Source organism: Cavia porcellus, unplaced genomic scaffold (assembly GCF_034190915.1).
Source record: "Cavia porcellus strain 051 isolate PalLab524CR breed Dunkin Hartley unplaced genomic scaffold, mCavPor4.1 scaffold_1, whole genome shotgun sequence".
Lineage (NCBI taxonomy): Eukaryota > Metazoa > Chordata > Mammalia > Rodentia > Caviidae > Cavia > Cavia porcellus.
Window position 1 is genome coordinate 96,645,633 of NW_026947484.1, and position 6,424 is coordinate 96,652,056.

The following is a 6,424-nucleotide window of genomic DNA, read 5'->3' on the forward strand; positions in this document are numbered from 1 at the left end:
CACAGTATTCTGAATGCTGGTCCTGTTAAAACTCCATGTAGACTGTTAAGAACTGTGCCAGGAGAAAGCATGGGTAAGTCCATGTTCAAACACTGAAAAAGAAAGAAAGAAAAAAATGGGCTCAGCAGCAAAATGGAGTCAGCTAACTCTTAAAAAAAAAAAAAAAAAACAACGTTTGGGGTACACCTTCTTTATTTGACTTCATCCAATCCATAACATCCCTTTGCACCAGCATATAGAATTTTTAGTCTTTGGAATTTCTAAGTTAGAAAATAGATTCACAATAAAACTAAAATGCATTGATTGTTTATTGTGTTCCAAGATCTCTATTTAGAACATTATTTGCAAATCTTATTTACCCCTCATAACAAATAAAGGAATATTTCATTATTGAGAGTAATAATAACTCATTTTAAGGGCAAATTGAAGGTTAAACAAGCCACGCTCCAATAATCATGCAACTGGTAAGCAATTCTCAGAGATTCTAATCCAGATCAATCTGACTCCCAACTCTTTCAGTCCCATGGTGCACTGATAAAAGTTAAGGAAGTTACCACAGATACTTAGACTGAAAACCATCTCTACTATTTCCAAAACCATTTCTTTTTCCATATTTACATTCTGTCTAATGTTGAACCTGTAACATATTTTATAAAAGAAAGTATGGATTTTTCTTCTCTAAGAATCTCTTAAAGTGAAGTTATTTATCCTAAGAGTTTCCAAACAGAAGAAGGCTATCTCTCAGAACTCTACCATCTGCTCCATTGTGCTAATACTACTGAGTTCACTGAAACAAACCTAATGGCCTTTGGAATTCCAAGTAGCAACATGTTTTTCTAAAACCAATGAAAATAGGTACTTATTACCTTTCAGGTGTATTCATGACTAGTTTACAGGTACTGTTAACAGGAAAATGGAAATAAAATGACTCTATTTCCCTCTGTGTGGTTGGAGGAGCACAAGAGAAAGTTCAGTTGCTTTGTTTGAATCATTACCTTCAACCATAGGTCAGGGAAATTGGTGGTCACTGTCAGGTCCCAGCCTGTAGTTCAACCCACCTCAGGAAGCCTTGTCATTCAGAGAGATAAGCATGCCAGGCACCGCAAACCTGGACTTGCTGGTGAATGCCCTCTCTAGCCAAGAACAGCTCAGTGAGCCAAGGGTGGTGGGAGGTAGGAAGCAAGCCCAGGGCTGGCAAATGGGCAGAGTGAGTCACCTCTTTGATGTGGAGTGATTATTCCAAATACAGAGAAGGTGAGCAAATATTTCCTTCCCCATACTACTGCAACTACTGTGACACCAGCCCCTTAATAGAGGAAACTGAGTCACAGTCTTGGGAAGGTTTTAGAATTTCAGGAGAGGAAATTGCTAGCCTATACTAGTAATATCAGTTTTAGTCAGATTAATTTTGTCCCATCCTGGTAAAATTTCAGTCTGCCTTGTGGACAGAAGCTATTTTTCTTCTTAGTTTTAAATCTTTCCTCTTGCTTCCCATTCTTAGTAAGGATTCCAACTGAAATACATAAACATGCAGCAAAACCTTTCCCCCAAATGAGTTTCTTCTTAAAAAAAAATCCATTACTTTTAATAAAAAAGGGACACTTGGGTCATCTTATTCATAGAATGAAAATTCTATAAAGAAAAGATTGGTGATTCTGGGAATGCCTGGTTCTTTAATGAAAACAGAAGATCCTGGATCATGTTAGGATCCATTTGGCCAGGTAAAATGGGTCTCCTTTGCAGAAAGCAAGAGAAGGCATTGCTACTCACGTTGGTTTCAATTTTGGACAGAAATGTCTGCTGAGGTCTTTTAGTTTCTCCTGAGAAGCAGAGCCTAGAAGCCTAAGTTCTTCTAGGCCCCTTGTAAATTGCAGCTTGTTTTAGGATCCTCTAACAGAGACATTTACATGATATTTGGAAGCGGAAGAGAAGGTACATCCTTGCTCTGGGAGGAACAAGTTAAGTATAGTATCTTGGGCAGATTTCATAGTTAAGGTTTTGCTTGTGTCTTCTGTAATTCTACTGTAACTTACTCACTGGCACCAGGTTGCTGAGAACACAGAGGGAAGTCCCTTGGCACCCTAGGACTTTCTGACTTCCTGGAGATTGGTGGCAGCTTCCTCACTTTTCTTAGTTTTGAGGTTTTGCAACTCCTTAAATCACGTTCTTATCTGATTAAAATAACCTAGTCATTTTCCTTTTCTTGATGAAGTCTTGCATATATCAAAAGGCAAAGATAGATCCAAAGAAATTTACCTTCCATAAATTTCCAAGGCTTCATTTGCATCTAGGAAGTCATCTTTTTTCTTTTTTGAAGCAGGGTCTCGCTATGCAGTTCAGGCTGGTTGTGAGCTCACTTTGTAGCCCAGGCTAGTCTCAAACTCGTAACAATCCCCTTGCCTCAGCCTCCTGAGTATTGGAATTACAGGCGTGAGCCACCATGCCTGGCTTAGGAATTCATCTTTTAAAAATAGATTAATAGGGGGTAGGAATTTAGTTTAGCAGCATAAACATCTTACTAGCAAGTGTGAGGTTGTGAGTTCAATCCACAGTACCAAATAAATAAATATGGTTAATATTTTTATTGAATGATACATCTTGTGACAACAAACTACAAAATGTACTTCATTATTATGAAGTATGTTCCATTTACTTGTCCCAATTTAAAATGCATCAAGCTGCAAGGCATTTCTGTATAATAGTAATGTATATTTATCTACTTTATGTCCTTCATGTCATTAAGAATATTGACCATTTTTTATAATTCTTTATTTTAAAGAGAATAAAACCAAGCAAAATAAAACAGAATAAAGCCAATCAAAAAAAAAAGTGTAAGTGATACAGGATTTCAAAACAAAATAATAGGAAAGCAACAATGACTACTATAAAGCCTCTTGTTGTCTTCAAAATATCTTAACTAAAGAGTTCTAGATGTTTAGTTCATTCTTAGAAAAAAATAAGTACACATAATTGAGTTTTACTTTTTTAATTCAGTTGGCCTTGTCTACAAAAAGGAGAGCTAGAAATAAGCTGAATTCCTAATGCACAAAATTTTTAATCGTGAATGTCAGCATAGTCTAAAGAAAAATTTAAAGAAAATATCACCTTTGTGAATTAACTTCTTTCTTTACAGTGATCAAGCTTAATATTTATTTCTTCCTGTCCTTTTTATATTTTATTTTCATTTCCCTACCAGCAGAGGAAATGTTAATTTTAGATATCCCTTGGGAAAGGAGCCCTGTTTTTGGTAACTGAAACTCCGTGGCCTTGCCATTACTGGATAAGTATCTAATCAATTTGGAGTCCATAAAATATCATGTGATTACAAGATTTGACATGGTTAAGCATGCTTAGTTTTGCTTGTGTAGGGAACTCTGTGATTTTTGTGGGTAAGGCCATTTAATTATTTGATTTTCCTGGAAGGTAACAGTTTTCATGCTCACTGACCATTACATCTTCTGCTTTTCCTCTGGGTGTACCACAAGATTTTCAATATAAATCAGAAATTGGCAGCCCAGTATGTGGAACGTGGATGGCTTACAGATTCATCCATTCATCCATCTATTAGTAAAAATAAAGTTTCTACTACATGCCAGACTCTGTTCTAGTCACTGAATATATAACCATGAGCAAAATATACTAAAATCTCCATGTCGGATAAGTTTGCATTCTGTTGTAGAAAAGACAGACCAGGAAAAAAAAATGCCGATTAAATAAAATGCACATAGATTAGACAGTGACAAGTGCTTTTAAGAAAAATCAAGCAGTACAGAAGGATAGGGGACATAAAGAGAGGTTATAGTGTTAAATAGGATGGCCAGACACTTAAGACCTGGAGGGCAGAGAGGGCTGAGCTGTGTAGCTATTTTAGGAAGGGACTTTCAAGGAGACGAGAGTACTTGTGCAAAGGACTTAAAGTGGAGAGTGCATTTCATTTCCAAGGAACAGCTGGGGTGAAGTGGTGGTGAGAGAGCAAGTAAGAAAGTAAGTGGGGAGCTGCAAAATGGACTTTGGAGGAGTAAGAAGAGCCTGACTGTCTGGAACCACTGTGAAGATTTTGGAAATGTATTCTGTTACCCTGCACAGTGGTTTAAAAAAATTATCTTCCATCATTTTAAAATAGTGTACTTTCCATTTGACTTCTAACATACCTAGAAAATATGGCAGTGATAAGTTGTGCATTACCATATCAAGACAGCAAAACTAAGCAGTAAATTCCAAGGAATTCCAGTTCTTCCTGTTCCCCATTGTCCAACACTTGGCCTGCATTTTTAGGACATAAAAGGATTTTTATTTTTACACCAATAAATGAAAGGTTAATTGGTGATTACAGCCCATGGAATGTCCTTGGAGATGTCCTGATCTCTTCAGAGCCCAAGCCCTAATGGAATGACTCTGGGCCCAGGGAGGGACAATATGCATGTGAGTTAAGTTCCGTAAATGGCTCCAAGCCACAAACATTACTGTATGTGAAGAACAACTGTCTGTGCTCAATAACAACACACACAGGCAGTGCCAACTGGGCACTCAGGAAGACACCAGTATGGACCAGTATGTTACAAACTCAATTGTTCTGGTTTCAATCTGGGCATTCACAGGACTTCTGATGTGAGGTGGAATTTTATTCTGTATTCTGTATTTGCTTTTTGTTTTTAGATATTTGTTTGCCTGTTTGTTTTTGTTTCTAGAGTTGAGCTTTGTTGGACAGACACTATTAAAGAATCGAGTTTAGCCGGTATCCATGTGCATGTGTGTGGTGGAGGTCAACAAGGAGAGAAGGGAAAGAAAAAGGATACTGTCCACCAGCAGATCGAAATCAAGGATACTGCTCATTCACACTTGTGGCATATTTGACCTTCTGCTAATTATCAATATCCAGAAATCGATCTGAACTGTTTGGGAAATCAATAACACTTAAAAGAGCTCAGATAGCCTCTGTGTGGATGATTTTCTCTTCTTTATAAAAATACATTTATCCACGCCTTATGACTCAGAAGCTATTACATCTCTACCTTCCTAATTCTAGGAGCCAAAAATTAGGGTTGAGTCAGCCAAATATTTCCTAAATGAGTTACAGAATGCAAGCTTACTCACGGTAAATGCCATTGTATACTGCGGACGTGTTCTTGGGCAGTAGCAACTTGTGCCTCAGACATTTACATATTTAGAGAGTTTTTTCTTTCTTTAAAAGACTATGAGTAAGAATTATTTTATAGCTAGCCTGAACCATAATAAGCCTGCATCAGACAATAGTATTTAAATGATAGCTTACAAAATTCAAATTCAAAACTTGAAAGTAAATCTAACCCAAAAATATTTCAAGTTGATAAATGTTTAGTAATTTCTTTAAAATGATTTAGGAAAATGGCTTATTCAGTTTTAAAGGATTGGAATTAATAGTTTTCTCCTCGCATGAAGACAACACTTACAAGAACAAGAACTACATTCTAAAGAGGGGTAGTGGCTTGTTTAGGAATTGTGGTCTCTCTGCCTTGCTCTGACAGCAACCATACAGAAATAACTCTCAGGATGGTAAGCACTAAAATAACAGTATTTCTTGGGTATGGATAGAATTGCTAGAATTAGCTGCCTGTCTCTATTTTTCAAGATGTTTTGTTTGGTATTTAATACACTGAATAAAGAAAAATTTAAAATTAAAATTTTATATTTAAAATGAAAATATAAGAGTATTTAGCTTGTACATGCTTATTCTTACTAGAAAAGTGAGAACACTGCATTAATTCAAAATTTTAGTTCATTTCTTGATATGCATACACTTTATAATTTAGTTCATTTCTTAATATGCTTATATTCTTCTAACACGGTCTCTTTTCCTCTAATTGATAAGTGAAAAAGGACTTAAAGAAAAATCAGCTAAGGATTGCTATGTTAGCTTTTCATCACTGTGACAAAATCTCTGACATGAACAGTTTAAAGGAGGAAAGGTTTGTTTTGGTTCACAGTTTAAAGGTTTCAGTGAGTGGTTCACTGGGCCCATTGTTGTGGGTTTGTGGTGAGACAGAAACATCATGCAGAAGAAAGCTGCTCACTTCACAGCAATCAGGAAGCAGAAAGCTAGAAAATCTGTGGTGGGCTTCTTCTTTCTTCTGCTTTTGTTCCATCTGGGCCTCCACATTGAGACGTATCTCTTTCTTAACTCCATGACTGTATCAGTCAGTGTTTACCAGAGAAACATTTAATGCAAGATATACAAATATAAGAGAATTTCCCAGAGAGGCTTACAGTGGCCACCCGTAGAATCAAATGTATTGGAAGAATGCAAAAGATGTGTCTGTCTGCTGGAGACCTACGTGATCCCGTGGAAGGCCTGGAGCTCAGTACGGAGTCTTGGGTGAGTGCACAAAGGAGGCCATAGGGCCTCTGCTGGCGGCTGAAGGTTCAGTGCTGGAAGCCAGAGATGTTC